The sequence below is a fragment of the Ranitomeya variabilis genome, chromosome 2, assembly GCF_051348905.1.
Source record: "Ranitomeya variabilis isolate aRanVar5 chromosome 2, aRanVar5.hap1, whole genome shotgun sequence".
In the NCBI taxonomy this organism is placed as follows: domain Eukaryota; kingdom Metazoa; phylum Chordata; class Amphibia; order Anura; family Dendrobatidae; genus Ranitomeya; species Ranitomeya variabilis.
The window spans coordinates 1,003,566,339-1,003,587,016 of NC_135233.1; the positions used below are offsets into that span (position 1 = coordinate 1,003,566,339).

The 20,678-nt window shown below is 44.2% G+C and overlaps 1 protein-coding gene across 1 annotated transcript in view; it reads right to left on the bottom strand.

Annotated features, from left to right (window-relative positions):
- Positions 1-12,854, bottom strand: part of NEU4 (neuraminidase 4) — a 36,223-nt gene extending 23,369 nt beyond the window's left edge. Inside the window, exon 1 of the mRNA XM_077293012.1 lies at positions 12,762-12,854. The gene's annotated coding sequence lies outside the window, so the exon portion shown is untranslated. The remainder of the gene's footprint in view (positions 1-12,761) is intronic.
- Between the last annotated feature and the right edge of the window lie 7,824 nt (positions 12,855-20,678).

Genomic DNA, 20,678 nt, shown 5'->3' on the forward strand with positions numbered 1-20,678 from the left:
GGAAGGGAAGGAGCACTGTTTTACTTTTTCAATGCAGAATTGGCTGGAATTGAGATTGGACGCCATGATGTGCCTCAACAGTGGAAACTCTCCAATTCTAACTGAAACCCTAATCAAAACACACCCCTAGCCCTAATCCCAATGGTAACCCTAACCACACCCCTAACCCTGACACACCCCTAACTCTAAGCCCAACCCTAATCCCAACTGTAAATGTAATCCAAACCCTAACCCTAACTTTAGCCCCAACCCTAACCCTAACTTTAGCTCCAACCGCATCTCGGCTTCAGGAAAATGGCCGCCGCGATCTCCATCTACGCACGCGCGGCATCCCGCGGCCATTTTCCTGAAGCCCCGGGCAGCAGAGCGCTCCATCTGCGCACGCGCGGCCTCAGGAAGATGGCCGCCCCCACCGATCCCCAGGGAAATAGCGCAGATCGCGCTCTTTTTCCTCACCTGTGCAGTGGATTCAGGAATTGGGCATGCGCAAACCACTTCGCCACCAACGGAAAAATAAGCAAGATCTGGGGAAGAAACAGCGATGTCACCACGCCCATTTGACCAGACCAGCCTGATTAACAGGCAAAAATGGCGACTTTGGTAAGGTATTTCGGCAGCATAGGTGGGGAATCAGGGTACACAAAATACACTATTGTCCAGCACAGCTCAGGCCCTATTTAACGGTATTTTTATCTCATACGGAAAAAACGGGGTGACACGTTCCCTTTAACATTGTATCCCTTGACTGCCTTTCGTATTTTCCCTTAGAGTATGATTGTCAATGATGTCATCACCAAAGAGCAAAAATAATTTCTCAATTTTTAACATCCGTGGGTCTCGTGTTTCTACCTATTACAACAGGCAGATAAGGACAGGAATATACCACCAGGTTGACCAATTGTATCGGGGAATGTAAACATGTGTGTCAATTTTTAGATGGTCATTGAAACCTTTGGTTGAAACTCTGCCTTTTTTATTAAATTACTCCACGAATCTGTTACGCAAAATTGAAGACATCCATCTCGAGAGTGACATGTGGATGGTAATGTTATATGTGAAAGCAATCTATACTTATATAAAACATGAGGATGGACTACGGGCATCGAGATTCTTCCTGTCTATGAGTATGTTGAAATCGAATTTCATTAATTTTCTTTTGGAAGCACTGAAATTTGCTCTAACCCACAATTTCTTTATCTTCAAGGAGACCTTCTACCTGCAGCTCAAGGGGACGGCTATTGGGGTGGCCTTTACCCCCTCATATGCCAAGATTTTCCTAGAGCTGTGGGAGAGGGAAATCTTGTTGACTAACAAAGTACAATATACTGTATATAGTATATACTAAGGAGGAAAATAAGTATTTGATTATTATCATCACCATTACCGTGATTTTCTCTCTTTTTTCCTAAAAGAGAACCCTATGAATTTTAGTTTGAGCATATCACTTTAAATCTCCATGGATTACAATTTCTTCTATACACACTGTTTATTTTGGACTTCTTATCTTTCCTGTTCATGCAACTGCATCTATAATTATCTAACCCCATGTTGGCAGCTGTGAAATCTCTGCGGGAGTCTGGCATCATGGCTGCCCATCCATGACGCTTATGGAGGCGTGTTTACACTGCCTTGTGCTGTGTGGGTGGGACACCGCACCCGGGAGACCAGTGACATGGTCTCCCCATGCTACTACACAACTGATCACAAGTACAATGCATTGATAGGCTGCACAAGCAAATAAAAATTCTGCGTCTATCTACTCAGTTTAGCCTTCCTGAGATAGCATTAAAGCGAAACGCACATCAGTGTCCTTTGAAGTGTTTATTTATGTAAACTTTATCAGTGTGTATTTTTGGATATCAGAGTGTCTGGATCTGCAACTACTCCTCTAGCTTACGATAAACCTATGCACTAGCACATACATTAGATTCCTCTTCCTGGAACAGTGCATCTCCTGACACCCGGATGCCAACTCTAATTAAATTATGGTTATTTATTGATTTATCATGTATTGTACTCATTGACCCTATATAATCTAAACATAGATTTGTTTAAATTAAACTTGGACACAAACTGCACCCCCCTGTCTGAAACCACATTCAAAGGCGCACCACGTGTTCTAAAAACAACTTAGCAAGCGTCTCAGCATTCGGCAAACCTGACAAAGGCACAAAATGCGCCTGCTTACTAAATCTGTCCACCACCACCCAAATGACAGTTTTTCCATTAGAAGGAGGAAGATCCGTGATAAAATCAATGGACAGATGCGACCATGGTCTAACAGGAATTGGCAATGGCACTAATTCCCCTGCCGGCCGATTATGCGAGTTCTTTGCACGGGCACATACAAAACAGGAGGACACAGATCTAACCACATCCTAGGCCAATGAGGACCCAAAACAACCTAGCGATCGCTCTACGGGTGTCCGCCATTCCAGGATGCCCACTCAAAACAGAATCATGAAACTCTCGGAGAACCCTGAGCCGAAGTTGAACAGGCACAAAGAGCTTACCCACAGGCATAGACAGAGGAGCCAGAGACTGGGCCTCACGAATCTCTTGCTCCAACTCCGAGGAAACCCCGGCCACCACCAAACCAGGCTGAAGAATGGAGGAAGGAGGCTCAGGAGGTGACATCTGGTCCAAACTATGAGACAAGGCATCAGCCTTAATGTTTTTAGAACCTGGCCGAAAGGTGATAAAGGACTGAAACCGAGAGAAAAATAGTGACCATCTTGCCTGTCTCGGAGTCAGTCTTTTTGCCGACTCAATATAAACCAGATTCTTATGGTCCGTAATTACAGTGATTTTATGGACAGCCCCCTCCGAAAAATGCCTCCATTCTTCAAAAGCCAATTTAATGGCCAACAATTCTCGATTCCCCACATCATAATTCTTTTCTGCGGGAGAGAATTTCCTAGAGAAGAAAGCACAGGGTCTTAAGTTGGTTAGAGTGGCAGGCCCCTGGGACAGCACCGCCCCCACCCCCACCTCAGAGGCGTCCACCTCTACAATAAATGGTTCCGATGGATCTGGTTGAATCAAAACATGGGCGGACATGAAACATTTTTTTAATGCTGAAAAGGCCGCTACAGCAGGAGCCGGCCAATTCTTGACATCAGACCCTTTCTGAGTTAAATCTGTGAGGGGTTTGACAATCTGCGAAAACCCCTTTATAAGAAACACTGGAGACCCTTAAGATCTTTAGGTTGCACCCAATCAACAATGGCCTGAACCTTTCTAGGGTCCATACGGAACCCCTCAGCAGACAAGATAAACCCCAGAAAGGATAATTCCTGAACAACAAATAAACATTTCTCAGATTTAGCAAAAAGACAGTTCTCCCAGAGCCTCTGGAGAACTGCACGAAGATGACCTATGTGATCCTGCCTATCCACTGAGTACACCAGAACATCATCGAGATAGACTACCATAAAGCACCCAATGAAGTCAGAGTAGACATGATTGATGAAATTCTGGAAAACTGCTGGCGCATTAGTCAGACCGAAAGGCATAACCAAATTCTCAAACAGTCCCTCTGAGGTAAGAAAAGCAGTTTTCCACTCATCCCCCTCACATATACGGATAAGATTGTATGCCCCACGGAGGTCTAATTTAGAAAACCACTTGGCCCCAGACAGTTGGTTATACAAATCAGGGATAAGCGGGAGAGGATAAGTGTTCCTCACAGTAATCTTATTTAGCTCTTGGAAATCGAGGCATGGGCGCAGACCACCATCTTTTTTTTAATAAAAAAGAACCCAGCCGCCACAGGGGATACAGAGGGGCGAATGTGCCCTTTACGAAGACTCTCAGATATATATTCTTTCATGGCAGATCTCTCAAGACCAGATAGATTGTATAAATGGGCCTTGGGCAATTTAGCATTAGAAACCAGGTCTATAGTATAATCAAATGGGCGGTGTGGTGGTAATGCCTCAGCCTCTTTTTCCGAGAACACATCCTCAAAGTCTCTCAGGTACTCCGGAATACCCTCGAGACTGACGGATGACACAGACACCGAAATAAGGCAACATTTAGGACAATTAGGTCCCCACTTTACAATATCCCGGGACCCCCAGTCAATAACCGGGTTATGTAATTGTAATCATGGAAAACCTAACACCAGTTCAGCCGGGATATTGTCCAGGACAAAGCATGACATACGCTCCTGGTGTAAGGCCCCCACCTTGAGGGTAAACTCCTCAGAGATTAAATTAACCCCATTCTTTGTGATAGGTGAAGAGTCGATAGCCACAAGTTTAATGGGAGTCTCCAGCCTAACTGTCCCTAACTTACAGGTGGCCACCAGTTTGGAGTCAATAAAATTCATGGAGGACCCGCAGTCCACAAAAGCCGAGGTAGCAAAAACACAGTCCATTACAGCTAGTTCCACTTTCAACAATATCTTTGAAAATGAAGAAAAAGGTACCTGTGAATCTGGGTGACCACCACGACAATCACCCAGACTCAGTCGCTTGTTAGTCGGTGAGCAGGAAGGACAGTCCATTTTTCCAATGTCCGGGATCTCCGCAGTAAAAACAGAGTTTGCCAAGCCTGTGGCGTCTCCTCTCCTTTTCTTTGAGTGTGATGGCTCCCACTTCCATGGGCTCAACAGGTGGCAAAGACTCTGGCTTACCAGGAAGGAAAGGAGCCTCCCTTTGCATGACTCCTCTCTCTCGTAACCTCCGATCCATGCGGACAGCCTGAGTCATGGCCTCTTCCAAGAACTGGGGGAGGATGGAGAGCTAGAGCATCCTTTAAATGTTTAGACAGTCCCCTCTGGAACAAACATCTGGGAGCCGAGTTGCTCCAGGAAACCTCTGAAGACCACCGCTGGAACTCCAAACAGTACCACTCGGCTGAGAGCTTACCCAGAGAGAGCCCCATAATAGTGTCCTCTGCCAGTCTAACACGATCCAGTTCGTCATATATCAGTCCCAGAGCATCAAAGAACATATTCACAGACATTCTTTCAGGGGCGGTCGGAGGTAAGGAAAATGCCCACGACTGCGGACCCTCCCAAAGTAAAGATATAACTATCCCCACCCGCTGATTCTCATCCCCTGAAGATCGGGGTCTAAGGGAAAATAATAGTTTGCAACTTTCCTTGAACGCGTGGAATTTTTTCTTCTCACCAGAGAACATGTCAGGTAGTTTAACAGAGGGTTCAGGAGAGTGCAGAGAAACATCAGTCATCTCACCTGACTTACTGACAGAGGAAGAGGAAACACCCTGGACTATCTTAACTGTCTCTGCAAGCTCCCTCTGCACCTGCTTCTGAGAGGTAGTCAAGGTCCTATGCTCCATGGATAATGTCTGCATCATCTGTGTCAGGTTAGTTATTTGATCCACCAAGGTATGCAGCGGATCCATGACCAAAGAGAGAAAAAAAAGTGTGAAATCTCTTTTAAATGTTTCAGGGTCAGTGATAATGTCACGCTGCAGCAATGCAGGTATGAGCAGACTCCATGAGGCACTGAGAGTGGGTGACAAAAAAAGAGGTCACACTTGCTGCACCGCAGCCCAGTGCACACTGCACTGTGCCACCAGGTGGCGACAGAGAGTGGTCAAAACAAGCCAAGTCAGTAACGGTCGGTAAGCGTATAGTTTAAAGGGGAAAACAGAACTCGTGGTCAAAATACAAACCGAGGGTCAGAACCAGCCAGGAGCAAAGGTACCAGAGACGTGAGACAGAGAACGGAGTCAGAGTAGGCCAAAAGGTCAAAAAGCCAGACAGATGTGTGGTAACAAAGACGGAAAACAGGAGACGAAGTCAGAGTTTTAGCTGAGTCACAAACGGAGGGGATACACACCAGAGTCATACTAGGTCAGGTACAGGTAAGAGAGGTCAGAGGAAAAAGGAACACAGAGGTTTCACAGGTTAGCAGTCCCAGCAAGCCAAAAACTATCACTGACACAAGCTGCCAGCAAGAGCACCAAGAAATAGCCACTCCCAAATCAAAGAGAGGCAGAAATAGTTAACCCCACCATGACCAGGCCGGAGTAGGAGAAACAAAGCAAACTCCGACCTGGATTATGACACAATGGACTTTGCCCCACTTGGACTGTGCCCTTGTCAGAGGACCATTGTTGGGGAGGGAGGACAGATGACTCAATGTTCTTGCAGGGTTGAAGTTTTGACACAACTTGAACATTTGTTTCCAGGGTCCTAACCAAAATGGCTAGTTAATATTGAACAAATTAACTTAAGTATTGCTTAGGAGAGTGATCCAGGAACTTTGGCAATAACTGGATTTCAGGAGCTTGACTGGTGAGAACTGATAATCCTAAGTAACGTGCAGGAAGAAGTATGGGTGTCACAATGTTTCTTCTGTTGTTTTATAGGTTCCGGATGGTCGAGGACGACCATCATTAACTCCTTCACACCGCAGCCCTTTTTCATTTTTGCGTTTCTGTTTTTCTCTCCCCTTCTTCCCAAAGCCATAACTTTTTTATTTTTCTGTCAATATGGCCAGTTGAGGGCTTGTTTTTTGCAGGATGAGTTTTTTTTAACAACACCAATAGTTTTACCATCTTGTGTACTGTTTTTTTGACCTGCCAATGTGATTCTCCAGGTCATTATGAGTTTGCAGATACCAAACATGTGTAGGTTGTTTTTTATTTAAATGGTGAAAAATTCCAAAGTTTGCTAAAAAAAAAAAAATTGCATCATTTTCATAGCGTCTCTATTTTTCATGATCTGGGGCTGGGTACGTCGTTTACCAATCGGATTAATTCTTTTTATAGCTTCATAGATCTGGTGATTCTGAACACGGTGATGTTAAATATATGTCTATATATATTTTTAATTGTTTTATTTTGAATGGGGTGATTTGAAGTTTTAAATTTTTTCATTTCTTTTATATTTTTTTAATTTTTTTTTACTTTTTGCCTGCTTCAATAGTCTCCATGGGAAACTAGAAGCTGCGATAACCCAATCGCCTCTGCTATACACAGGCAATGATCAGATTGCCTGTATGTAGCAGAAATGCTCACTTTCTATGAGTGCCGACCACAGGGTGGCACTCGTAGCAATACAGCAATGACAACCATAAAGGTCTGCTGGAGACTTCTAGTTGTCTTGCCGACCCATCGGTGATCCGTGATCATGTGACGGGGTCACCGTTGGGCGGGATTAATGACGTGCTTTTGGCGCGATCACATTAAATGCCGCTGTCAGCCATTGACAGTGGCATTTATTGGATTAACAGCGGCGGGTGGACATCGATTCCACTCGTGGCTGTTATGGGTACATGTCTGCTTTTCAAAACAGCTGATGTGCCAGGAAAGATTTGGGTTCAGCGCTGGAGCCCACGTCAAAGTGAGGGACACGACATGCACCGTACTAGCATGTAGCATGTAGTGAAGGGGTTAAAGAGTGGGGAAATGTAAGGGAATAAACATGCTGCTCTTGTGCCCCTACTGAAGAAGACAGATTTTATTGTTCTAAAGTGTAATGTGTGTAATGTCATGTGAATTGTGTCCTATATCTTTTGTAAATACTGTGTAATGTGATAAGTGTTAGTAGTATTGTGTTGTAATGTGAATATTGCAGTTCATTGAATATGTTAATAATATTAACATACATTGCTTGTAGTTGGTATTAAAAGTTGTAAACTTCAGGAACAGTATGCGTTAATTTTTGAGACTAGCCCACAGTGGCAGGGGCTAGTGTTAGACAGGGTGACTGCTTCCTGCTGGAGGACAGATAGGATCTGGAGTGAAGAGTGAGCAGTGCCTTTTAACCATAAATGAGAGAATACTGAACAGGAAGGATAGCTATATCGTGAAGATAAGTGACTAAGAGAGACATAGTGGCCTTCCGGACACGGGTCCGAGGAGAGGACACCTAATCACGAGAACTTGGACTTATAACGCTGAAAGGTAATGGACCTAAACAGGACTGTGTAGTGAAGGGACCCAAGCGGACGTTCCAGGGTGCCAGTAGTTGACCAAGACTGTAGCATTAAAGGGAACCTATCACCCCGTTTTTTTCGGTATGAGATAAAAATACTGTTAAATAGGGCCTGAGCTGTGCATTACAATAGTGTAGTTTGTGGACCCCGATTCCCCACCTATGCTGCCGAAATACGTTACCAAAGTAGTCATTTTCGCCTGTCAATCAGGCTGGTCAGGTCGGATGGGCGTGGCTTCTTCCCCTAGATATTGCGTAGTTTTCCGTTGGTGGCGTAGTGGTGTGCGCATGTCCAACGTCCCCAATCCTGCACGGGGGGGTGAAAATAGCAGCGATGTCCGTTATTCCATTGGTGGTCGGTGGGCGCGGCCATCTTCCTTTGGCCGCGCGTGCGCAGAAGCGGCGCTCTGCTGGCCGCGGCTTCAGGAAAATGGCCGCGGGATGCCGCGCGTGCGCAGATGGAGATCGCGGCGGCCATTTTCCTGAAGCCGCGGCCAGCAGAGCGCCGCTTCTGCGCACGCGCGGCCAAAGGAAGATGGCCGCGCCCACCGACCACCAATGGAATAACGGACATCGCTGCTATTTTCACCCCCCCGTGCAGGATTGGGGACCTTGGACATGCGCACACCACTACGCCACCAACGGAAAACTACGCAATATCTGGGGGAAGAAGCCACGCCCATCCGACCTGACCAGCCTGATTGACAGGCGAAAATGACTACTTTGGTAACGTATTTCGGCAGCATAGGTGGGGAATCGGGGTCCACAAACTACACTATTGTAATGCACAGCTCAGGCCATATTTAACAGTATTTTTATCTCATACCGAAAAAAACGGGGTGATAGGTTCCCTTTAAAGCTGGGTTGTGGTGAAGTAGGGAGAAACAGTGGACATAAATATACTATGTGGAAAATGCTTCATGTTGAAAAGGAAAAGTCCATAAGACTTTGCACCTGCTATCCCTTATACATAACCCTTGCCAAGTTGCTGTTTAGTAAAGAGTTTATTTTTTTTTAAAGTGGTCTCCTTCATTGAACTGTGAAACATCTGGCCTGCCAAACCAGCAATATTGCTCACATGTGGCCTACACGAGGGTAATGCACAGCACAAGTCCACACACCCAGCCAGGACCTCCATTTTCATGGAACATGCTGGGGCGCAGCAGGTGAGTGCTTCTCCCAATAAGGGAGGTGTCTGATTGGCTCCAAATTTATTCTGCAGCAGGACAATGGCCCTAAATAAACAGCAAATATCATTAAGAACTATCTTCAGCATACAGAACAACATGGAACCCTGAAAGTGATAATATGGCCCCACAGCATCATGATCTCAACATCTTTGAATCTTTGTGGGATTACATAAAGAGATAAAAGGATTTGCATAAGTCTATATCCAAATGATATCTGTGGTTAGTTATGCAAGATGTTTGGAACAACCTCTACTGCCAAGTTCCTTCCAAAATTGCGTGCAAGTGTACATAGGAGAATTGAGTCTTTCATGCTGTGTTAAAAGCAAAGAGAGACCACAACAAATATTCATTTGATTTAGATTTTACTTTTGTTCTTTCACGTTTAATTTTGTTATGTGATTAAAATTAACTATTTACATTTCTATTTTTATAAAGCAGCCTTAATATGTAGCAATTTTAAACACTAAAATGTTTGCACAGAATAATCTCATTATAATTCAGTAGCTTATACTTAATGAATGATACATATTATTCTCTAATAGATAAGCAGTTTATATACTGCATTTTTTTGGTTATACTTGGTGTGACCACAGAACAAATCTTGCAATATATAAGTGGAACCTAAGTCTGCACAAGTGTATATCACCCATAAAAAAGTGATGTCTACAGTAAATACTGGTTAACAAAATGACACTCGGGCACTTTGGTCCAAATAAAGTCGAAAAAGCATGTTCACTCTTTAGTTTCAGTGGAGTCATAGAGTACCAAGTGGTGTGTTTTTTAACCTTATTCTCTTCTTTCCTCCATTATCATATATATTGTACATCTTAGGCCGGCGTCACACTGGCGAGTTTTACGGACATAAGAGCGCAGAAAATACGACCGTAAAACTCGCAAAATAAACGGCACAATTATTCTCAATGGGGCTGCTCCTATCAGCCGTATATTACGGTTCAGTATTATACGGCTTTCTACGGCCGTACAAAATCGCAGCATGCTGCGTTTGTCAGCGTATTGCGCAAAAAAATCACCAATGAAAGTCTATGGGGGCGAGAAAAATACGGATTCCACACGGACCAGCAGTGTGACTTGCGAGAAATACGCAGCGGTGTTAGTGAAAAGTCGGTAATTCAATTGCCGGCTTTTCATTTCTCCTGCCTAAACCCGACAGGATATGAGACATGGTTTACATACAGTAAACCATCTCATATCCCCTTTTTTTTGCATATTCCACACTACTAATGTTAGTAGTGTGTATGTGCAAAATTTGGGCGCTGTAGCTGCTAAAATAAAGGGTTAAATGGCGGAAAAAATTGGCGTGGGCTCCCGCGCAATTTTCTCCGCCAGAGTGGTAAAGCCAGTGACTGACGGCAGATATTAATAGCCAGGAGAGGGTCCATGGTTATTGGCCCCCCGTGGCTAAAAACATCTGCCCCCAGCCACCCCAGAAAAGGCACATCTGGAAGATGCGCCTATTCTGGCACTTGGCCACTCTCTTCCCATTCCCGTGTAGCGGTGGGATATGGGGTAATTAAGGGTTAATGCCACCTTGCTATTGTAAGGTGACATTAAGCCAGATTAATAATGGAGAGGCGTCAATTATGACACCTATCCATTATTAATCCAATTGTTTGAAAGGGTTAAAAAACACACACACACATGATTTAAAAGTATTTTAATGAAATAAACACAGCGGTTGTTTTAATATTTTATTGCTCTCTCAATCCATTTGCAGACCCTCGCTTGGCAAAACAATAAACACGCAATATACATACCTTCTGCTGACCCGTCACATCCCACGAGGTAATCCATCTGAAGGGGTTAAAATAATTTACAAGCAGGAGCCCTGCAAATGCAGCTGTGCTTGTGCTTGTAATTCCCCGGCGAATGAAGGAAATGTAGGTCATTGACCTACATTTCCTTCAGTCGCGGTGATGCGCCCCTGGTGGATGTCCTCATATGACCTGGAGCGTGGGAAAAAGTTCCCAGGCTGCAGTTCATGAGAACATCCAGCAGGGGCGCATCACCGCGACTGAAGGAAATGTAGGTCAATGACCTACATTTCCTTCATTCGCCGGGGAATTACAAGCACGAGCACAGCTGCATTTGCAGGGCTCCTGCTTGTAAATTATTTTAACCCCTTCAGATGGATTACCTCGTGGGACGTGACGGGTCAGCAGAAGGTATGTATATTGCGTGTTTATTGTTTTGCCAAGCGAGGGTCTGCAAATGGATTGAGAGAGCAATAAAATATTAAAACAACCGCTGTGTTTATTTCATTAAAATACTTTTAAATCATGTGTGTGTGTGTTTTTTAACCCTTTCAAACAATTGGATTAATAATGGATAGGTGTCATAATTGACGCCTCTCCATTATTAATCTGGCTTAATGTCACCTTACAATAGCAAGGTGGCATTAACCCTTCATTACCCCATATCCCACCGCTACACGGGAATGGGAAGAGAGTGGCCAAGTGCCAGAATAGGCGCATCTTCCAGATGTGCCTTTTCTGGGGTGGCTGGGGGCAGATGTTTTTAGCCACGGGGGGGCCAATAACCATGGACCCTCTCCTGGCTATTAATATCTGCCGTCAGTCACTGGCTTTACCACTCTGGAGGAGAAAATTGCGCGGGAGCCCACGCCAATTTTTTCCGCCATTTAACCCTTTATTTTAGCAGCTACAGTGCCCAAATTTTGCACATACACACTACTAACATTAGTAGTGTGGAATATGCAAAAAAAAAGGGGATATGAGATGGTTTACTGTATGTAAACCATGTCTCATTTCATGTCGGGTTTGGGAAGGAGAAATGAAAAGCCGGCAATTGAATTACCGACTTTTCACAGATATCGCGCTGAAGTAAATATAAATACAGACTATATATATATATATATATATGTGTCTCAATGACATATATATATATATATATATACTGTATATATGTTTTTCCGAACATTTGAGCACATAAATCCATTAGATGTCGGTTTTGCAAGCCTGCGAGAAAATATACGGATGCCATACGGATTACATACGGAGGATGCCATGCGCAAAATACGCTGACACACCCTGCCTACGGATCACTATTTTGGGAACATTTCTCCGTATTACGGCCGTAAAATACGGACCGTATTGTCTTACGCCGAGTGTGACGCCGGCCTTATAGTTCTGTATTAATTGTATATTGCATATGGTATTGTTCACTGATCATTATAATCCTGCCTCTGTAAATTGCTCTCCAAACACTCCATACTATGAACATTATAGTCATATCATTGTATTATCAAACATATTTCAATACTTTTGGGTGAAAGTAATAATAGATTGGTTATACGATTTTTATTTGCCTCAAACATCTACATATTGTTTTCTGATGAAGGGTATAAAATAATAGTGAAAAAACTACAATAAAACAATGCCAATTTTAAATGATCCATTAAGACAAAAATGTTTAAGAGCTTTAGCAGTTACATTATATTTACTCCTGTTTTTGCTCTTTTCATCATCTAGATGTATTGTACTGTACTGTGGCTTATAGTGGTTGTTATTCTGTACAAATTACACCTCTTCTACTATCTACCATGTTCTGCATTCTGCTCCGCATGGTCCTTACTTATAATTTGTCATACTTGTCCAATACATGTATCCAGTTACCTGAGGAAAATGTTCTTTGACAGATTTGTTAGTCTTCACGCTGCTAGATTTTCTCTCTTCTCTCTTTATGCATGTTGTTCTTTCATCTTCGAGGCTTTTCTACCTAAAAATTTAGAAGAGATGAACTGTGCAGACAGAGGACATTGCATGTGACCCTGAAAATCCCCCAGTCAGCAGCCATTGACTGACACTGTGTTCTCCTGAAATATCTGTTTTGTTTGTTGGTTGCTTAACCCCTTTATCCCCCAAACCAGTTTTCAACTTCATGACCAGGCCAAATTTTAAAATTCTGAGCATTGCCTTTTTATGTGGTAATAACTCTGGAACGCTTCAACAGATCCTACTGATTCTCAAAATGTTTTTGTGATGTATTGTACTTCATGATAGTAGTAACATTTGTTCTATACAACTTGCTTTTATTTGTAAAAAAAATTATGAAATTTGGCAAAAATGTAAAAAATGTAGCAATTTTCAAACTTTTGGTTTTTATGCCCTTATACCAGAGAGTTATGTCACACAAAATAGTTAATAGATAACATTTCTTAGATGTCTACTTTACATCAGCACAATCAAGTTTTTTTTTGCTAGGAAGTTAGAAGGGCTAAAAGTTGACCAGTGATTTCTCATGTTTCCAACAAAATTTACAAAACTATTTTTTAGCAACCACATCACATTTGAAGTGACTTTGAGGGGCCTATATGATAGAAAATACCCACAATTGACACCATTCTAAAAACTGCACCGCTCAATGTGCTCAAAACCACAATCAAGAAGTTTATTAACACTTCTGGTGCTTCACAGGAACTGAAGCAACGTGGAACAAAAAAATGAACATTTAACTTTTTCACAAAAATTGTACTTTAGAACCATTTTTTATTTTCACAAGGGTAACAAGAGAAAATATACCCAAAAATGTATTGCGCAATTTCTGAGCATGCCGATACCCATATGTGGGGGAAAATGACTGATTGGGCACATGGCAGGGCTCAGAAGGGAAGGAGCACAATTTTACTTTTTGAATGCAAAATTGGCTGGGAACATTAGTGGACACCATGACACGTTTGGAGGGCCCTTGGTGTCCCTGAACAGTGGAAACCCCTGACAAGTGAAGCCATTTTCTAAACTAGACCCCGCAAGGAATGTATCTAGATGTATGGTGAGCACTTTGAAACCCTCAGGCACTTCACAGAAGTTTGTAAAACGTAGAGCTGTAAAAATAAAAAAATCTAAATTTTCCCACAAAAATGTTGGCTTACCCCCAAATTTTTTATTTTCACAAGGGTAATAGGAAAAAGTGATCCAGAACTTGTTTTGCAATTCCTCCTGAGTACTCTGATAACCCATACGTGGGGGAAAACTACTATTTGGGTGCACGGCAGGGCTCGGTGGGAAAGAGCACTATTTGACTTTTTGAATGCAAAATTGGATGGAATCATTAGCGGATGCCATGTCGCATTTGTAGAGACTTTGATACCCCCCCAAAGGACACCATTTTGGAAACTAGATGCCTCTAGTAAAGTATCTGTAGTGGTGAGCACCTTGAACCCCTGGGTACTTCACAGAAATTTATAATGTTCAGCCGCAAAAATAAAAAAAACTATTTTTTCCCACAAAAATGTTTTTTAGCCCCAATTTTTGCATTTTCACAAGGTTAATAAGATAAAATGAACTGTAAAATTTGTTGTGCAATTTCTCCTGAGTACGCCAATAGCCATTATGTAGAGGAAAACCACTGTTTGGGCACACGGCAGGGCTCAGAAGGGTATGAGAGCCATTTGACTTTTTGAACCCAAAAATTGCTGAAATCATTAGCAGATGCCATGTTGCATTTGGAGAACCCCTGATTTGCCTAAACATTAGAAGCCCTTCACAATTTTCCCACAAAAATGTTGGTTTAGCCCCAAATTTTTTATTTTCACCAGGGTAACAGGAAAAATGGATCCAGAAATTTTTTGCAATTCCTCCTGAATATGCTGATAACCTATATGTGGGGAAAAACTACTGTTTGGGTGCATAGCAGGGCTCGGAAGGAAAGAGCACTATTTGACTTTTTGAATGCAAAATTGTCTGGAATCGTTAGCGGATGCCATGTCGCATTTGTAGAGACTTTGATACCCCCCGAGTGACACCATTTTGGAAACTAGATGCCTCTAGTAAAGTATGTTAGAATCTGTTTAGTTTGTGACTATCCGCCATTTTCTTTTGGAGTTCTGGCTACTGGTCTTTTTCCTCTGGTGCTGGGTTTGTCTTGGGTCAGGCGTTTGTATCACTCTTTATTAACCAGCACCTGCCTCCCAGTCCTTGCTGGACAACAGTGTTTATCTGCTTGAGCTCTAGCTTGGTGCTTTGCTTTGTCTTCTGTGTGTGTTACTTGTGCAATGCTGGTACTTCTGGTTCTGCTAGCCTTAGTTTCTGTTTTCTATTGGTTTATGCAGCCTTCTCCTTGTTTTCAATTAGGAGGTGACCCGTTTTTGTACCCAGTCCTTAGTTCTTTTAAGGAACCCCTTCCCCTTATCTATAGGTCTTCACTTGAGATTAACCTAGGATCGTCGGTGGGTCTATTCACAAGGAATGGGTCGCCCACTCCATCGTAGGGTTTCAGCCTAGTCTTAGTGCAGGGTCAGTTTTCGCCCTTCTTAGTCCTGTGTTGCAGATCCGTAACAAAGTATCTGTGGTGGTGAGCACCTTGAACCCCTGGGTGCTCCACAGAAATTTATAATGTTGAGCCACAAAAATAAAAAAATCTATTTTTCCCACAAAAATGCTCTTTTAGCCCCAAATTTTGCATTTTCACAAGGTTAATAAGATAAAATGAACTGTAAAATGTGTTGTGCAAGTTCTCCTGAGTACGCCAATAGCCATTATGTAGAGGAAAACCACTGTTTGGGTGCACGGCAGGGCTCAGAAGGGTATGAGAGCTATTTTTCGCATTTGGAGAACCCCTGATGTGCCTAAACAGTAGAAGCCCTTCACAATTGACCCCACTTTGGAAACTAGACCCCTCAAGGAATGAATCTACATTTGAGATGAGCACCGTGAACTCCAAGGTGCTGTAAAAATAAAAAAATCTAATTTAAAATATCTAATTTTTCTCACTAAAATGTTTAGCCCCAATTTTTTTTATTTTCACAAGGGTAACAGGAGAAATTGCACCATTCAATTGGTTGTGCAGTTTCTCCTGAGTGTACTGATCCCTCTTATGTGACTGAAAACTTCTTATTGAGGCACAGTGCGAAGCTCAGATGTGAAGAAGTGCCGTATTGGAGTTCAGATTTTGCTAGAATGGTTTGGGGGTGCCATGTCACATTGGAAGAGCAGCTGAGGTGCCAGAACAGCAGAAACCCCCCTTAAGTGACATCATTTCACAAACTGCACTTCTCAATGAATTCATCTAAGGTTGCAGTGAGCATGGTGACACCACATGTGCGTCACATGAAGTTATACCATTGGATGATGAAGAAAGAATAATTACATTTTTACAGCTAAACTGTAATACCCTACATGTAATTACTTTTGAGGCACAGTCCAAAACTCAGAAGGGAAGGAGCGCCATATCATAGTGCAGATTTTACTATTACGGCAAATTCACACTGGGCGTTTTTGCTGCATTTTTTTTTCTGCAGCAAGACCTGATTTCTTGGCAGGAGAGAAGCTGCAGCAAAAATGCATGTTTTGGTGCGTTTTTGGTGCTGTTTTGTTGCTTTTTTCATGTGTTTTTTGGGCTAACTTGTGTCTCTTTGTTTTTGCTAATAAAGTTGAGTGCCCACAAAGGAAAAAAAAACTTCCTGTAGAACCATACCTCTAGATTCTTTGAAAAGCTTGCAATTCATGTCCCCCGTACAGTGAAATCACACTGACAGGTTAGAATAGAATGAATAGTTATACACACATAGAATACATAGATATATAGATGTCAGTGACACACATATATATACGTATATATATATGTATTTATATTACATAAATAGTAAGAACATACCGAAAGCAATGAAATACATAATACATATTCCTATAAAAAAGGGGAGGTGAGGGATCCTCTCAAAAATGCAATAGAGAATACAAACTGTTAGAACCACAGAGAGCTTTTTTTACCCATATTAGCAATATAAATATAATGCAAAGTGGGTTTGTCTATGAATAAGTCATCACAGACAATTTTTGGAAAGTTACAAAATGTCTTTATTAATGTAAAAAAATTACAACCAAACCACATATCAAGTGAAATTTTTTTTTGTCCGTATCCAAGAACAATTTATATTAACCCCTTAACACGCAAGGGTGGTTTGCATGTTAATGACCTGGCCAATTTTTACAATTCTAAGCACACTGTCCATTTAGGAGGTTATAACTCTGGAACGTTTCAACGGATCCTGATGATTCTGACAAAGTTTTCTCATGACATATTGTACTTCATGATAGTGGTAAAATATATTTGATATTACTTGCGTTTATTTGTGAAAAAAACGGAACTTTGGCGAAAATTTTGAAAATTTCTCAATTTTCCAACTTTGAATTTTTATGCCCCTAAATCACAGAGATATGTGTAAGGAGGTTGCTTTCCCTGCTCCTTGCCTGGAACCACTTAGCCAGACAGCTGGGTTGTTGGGGGGAAGACTTTCTGCCCTGGACAGAGGGGACAGGTTGACTGCTGGGAAAAGAGAGGGGAGTGGTCAGAAAAGTGCGGGAGAGAGAGCGCGCCAGAGAGGGGACAGCGTGCCAGAGAGAAAGCAGGCTGCAGCGCCGCGCTCCCCATGACAGAGTGCTCCCCGTGAGGGCACTGAGGCTGAGATACCCACCAGAGTGACGGCTGGATGTGAGGGTGTAGATTTGGAAGCCTCCAGAATCAGAGACAGTGACTGTGCAGCCCTGGTGACCGCAGTGACAAGCAAAGAATCCCTGGTGACCGCAGTGACAAGCAAAGAATCCCTGAGTGTGATAAGTAACTACCCAGAGTGTGTGTGACAGCGTTAATACAGGGAGACTGTCAGCCTGGTGCATAGAGGCTCTTGCAGAAGCGATGAGACTGTGCTATTTCCTGGTTTCACTTTCACTTTGCGAAGAACAGATTGCAGAGAGACTTAACCCCGGACCTTCCAGGAGACACAGAAGAGACTTCCGGATCCCAAGCCCTGCTGGTGACTGTATCCACATTGGGAAAAGGACCCTCCAGTCAGGACCTCCCTGGGCTGATAAGTTACAAGAACACTCGTTAACCCTTTGATTCCGCTTAACTGTTTACTGTTTTACTTGACTATTAACCCCGTTTACTCCCTGCGAGGAGAATTTTACCCCTGTTAATAAATCCCCTTCAACAGTTGGTCTGTCTGTTCCGTGGTGACATACGCAACCCTGCACTCTATTACACTTGGCGTAGTCGGCAGGATGTCACACGGTAGCACGGAAGGGGCAGACCAAGCAGTTGAGGGAGGCCCCAGGTCTAGCATCTCCCTGGGAGCCATGTTAGCTAACCTACCAAAATTTTCAGGGAGTAATGTCATGTTGTGGGGTTGGACGGAGCGCATCCGAGGGATGATGCGGATACATCCTATGACACCGGCTCTGCAGGCGGAAATAGCTGTGATGGCCCTAGAGGGGGATGCCCGGGACTCTGTTATGCTAAGACCCCCCCAGGCGAGAGATACCCTGGACAAAGTATTACGTATACTTGAGGAGACGCATGGGGACCCCACTGACGTAGGGGAGCTGCGCATGCGACTGTTCCGCCGGGTACAAAGAGAGGGGGAGACCGTGACGCAATATATGAACGCACTGCAGGAGCTTCATACTGCCATTATACGGAAGGACGGCATAGGTGTGGGGTCAATTGACGTTGTACTGCGAGACCAACTGGTGACAGGCTTGCGAGATGTATTGATGAAACAGGCCCTGCGAGAGCGCATGCGTGTAAAGCTAGATATGACTTTCTCTGAGGTCGGGAGTGAGGCACGCACACGCGAGCAAGAGCAAGGGGTGGTAGTGCCAGTGGGAAAGGTATGGAGCAGGGAGGTAACAGCCCCTCAATGGGTAGAAGACTTGAAGAAGGAGCTTAAGCGAGTCCGTGAGGAGGTGGCTGAATATAAGAAGATCCCTGCTGCAGAAACCGCCCTCCAAAGTGAGACTAGTGCCGTTCGGCGAAGAAGACTGCCTAGATGCTACAACTGCGGAGCATCCAGTCAAAATGAAGAGGAGGCAATGTGGACCCAGGATTCCCAGCTGAAGATAAAAAGAATCTGGGAGGAGATTGAGAGTCTGGGGAAAGCCCTTACTGCAGTTTTGGGGACCAGCGGCATATCCCGAGGTAACGTGCGGAAGCCGCCAGAAAGAGATATAGGAGAGGTGCGCCACATAAAGAAGGCTTCGGTGGCGGCCCCATAGTGTAACTCCGTATCCTGGGATGAAGAGCAACCGCAGATGAGAGATGTCCCCTGCCGAGGTCGACGATCCAAACTGAAGCGCCCTCCAGACAGATGCAGACGTGAGTGCTGGACGTGCAGAAAGGTGGGACACATGTCCAGAAATTGCCCTACCCGAGAAGAGCGGTGGCAGAGATCCGCTCACCCCTCTGAGGGTCCTGCTAACTGGAGGGAATGTCGCCCCTGGAGGGAATGGTACGGCAGGAAGAGAAGAGTTCCACCTAGGACAAGACAGTACCACAATGTCGGACGCCAAGGAGAGGTGGAGAAGGTGTCAAGCATCTCTGGTGAGACTCAGACCGGCAGGAAGAAAGTGACATTCTCTCGAGAAGACCACCAAAGTGCTTTACTACCCTGTCCAGCACGAGTTCCTGAAGAAGGAGAGAAAGTGCCAAGTGTTCCTGCGACACTCGTTTTCAATGTCCGAGCCGATGAGGAGGAGGAACCACTGATGTCGTCCCCTGAGGTGAAGAGTGTGCTGGCTGTCAGCTCACCAGTTCCTGATCGGACAAGGGAAATGGAGCAGCTGTGTGAGACAGGGCGTGTGGCTGAGAATACCTGGGAAATGATGCCCGCAGAGCCCGGCGCAGATGACAAAGAGTCCGGCCTGCATGGTCTTAATTCATCTGACTCAAGGTTTGACAAGAATGCTCCTGTCAAAGAGAGGGGGAGCTATGAAGAAGAATTGCGTGTACTAAGCCCCCAAACTGAGGAGCCTGAACAAGAAGTCCCTAAAGTTTCCGATAACGACAAGGAGGAGCGGCAAAGCTAAGAAGAAGAAGAAGAAAAAGAAGAAGACAGCAGTTGTTGATGACGCAGAGAAAGCATATCTCAACCTGACTGATGAGCAGCTCCTAAACCATTTAGTCTTGGAGTATCTACAAGAAGAAAGGCAGAAGGAGATGCGAGAATCGCAGGTATCTGACTCCCCTCCGAAGAACAAAGAGAAGCACGAAGAGTCCTCGCCCGTGGAATGGCGAGCTTTAAGAGAGGGGGAATGTAAGGAGGTTGCTTTCCCTGCTCCTTGCCTGGAACCACTTAGCCAGACAGCTGGGTTGTTGGGGGGAAGACTTTCTGCCCTGGACAGAGGGGACAGGTTGACTGCTGGGAAAAGAGAGGGGAGTGGTCAGAAAAGTGCGGGAGAGAGAGCGCGCCAGAGAGGGGACAGCGTGCCAGAGAGAAAGCAGGCTGCAGCGCCGCGCTCCCCATGACAGAGTGCTCCCCGTGAGGGCACTGAGGCTGAGATACCCACCAGAGTGACGGCTGGATGTGAGGGTGTAGATTTGGAAGCCTCCAGAATCAGAGACAGTGACTGTGCAGCCCTGGTGACCGCAGTGACAAGCAAAGAATCCCTGGTGACCGCAGTGACAAGCAAAGAATCCCTGAGTGTGATAAGTAACTACCCAGAGTGTGTGTGACAGCGTTAATACAGGGAGACTGTCAGCCTGGTGCATAGAGGCTGTTGCAGAAGCAACGAGACTGTGCTATTTCCTGGTTTCACTTT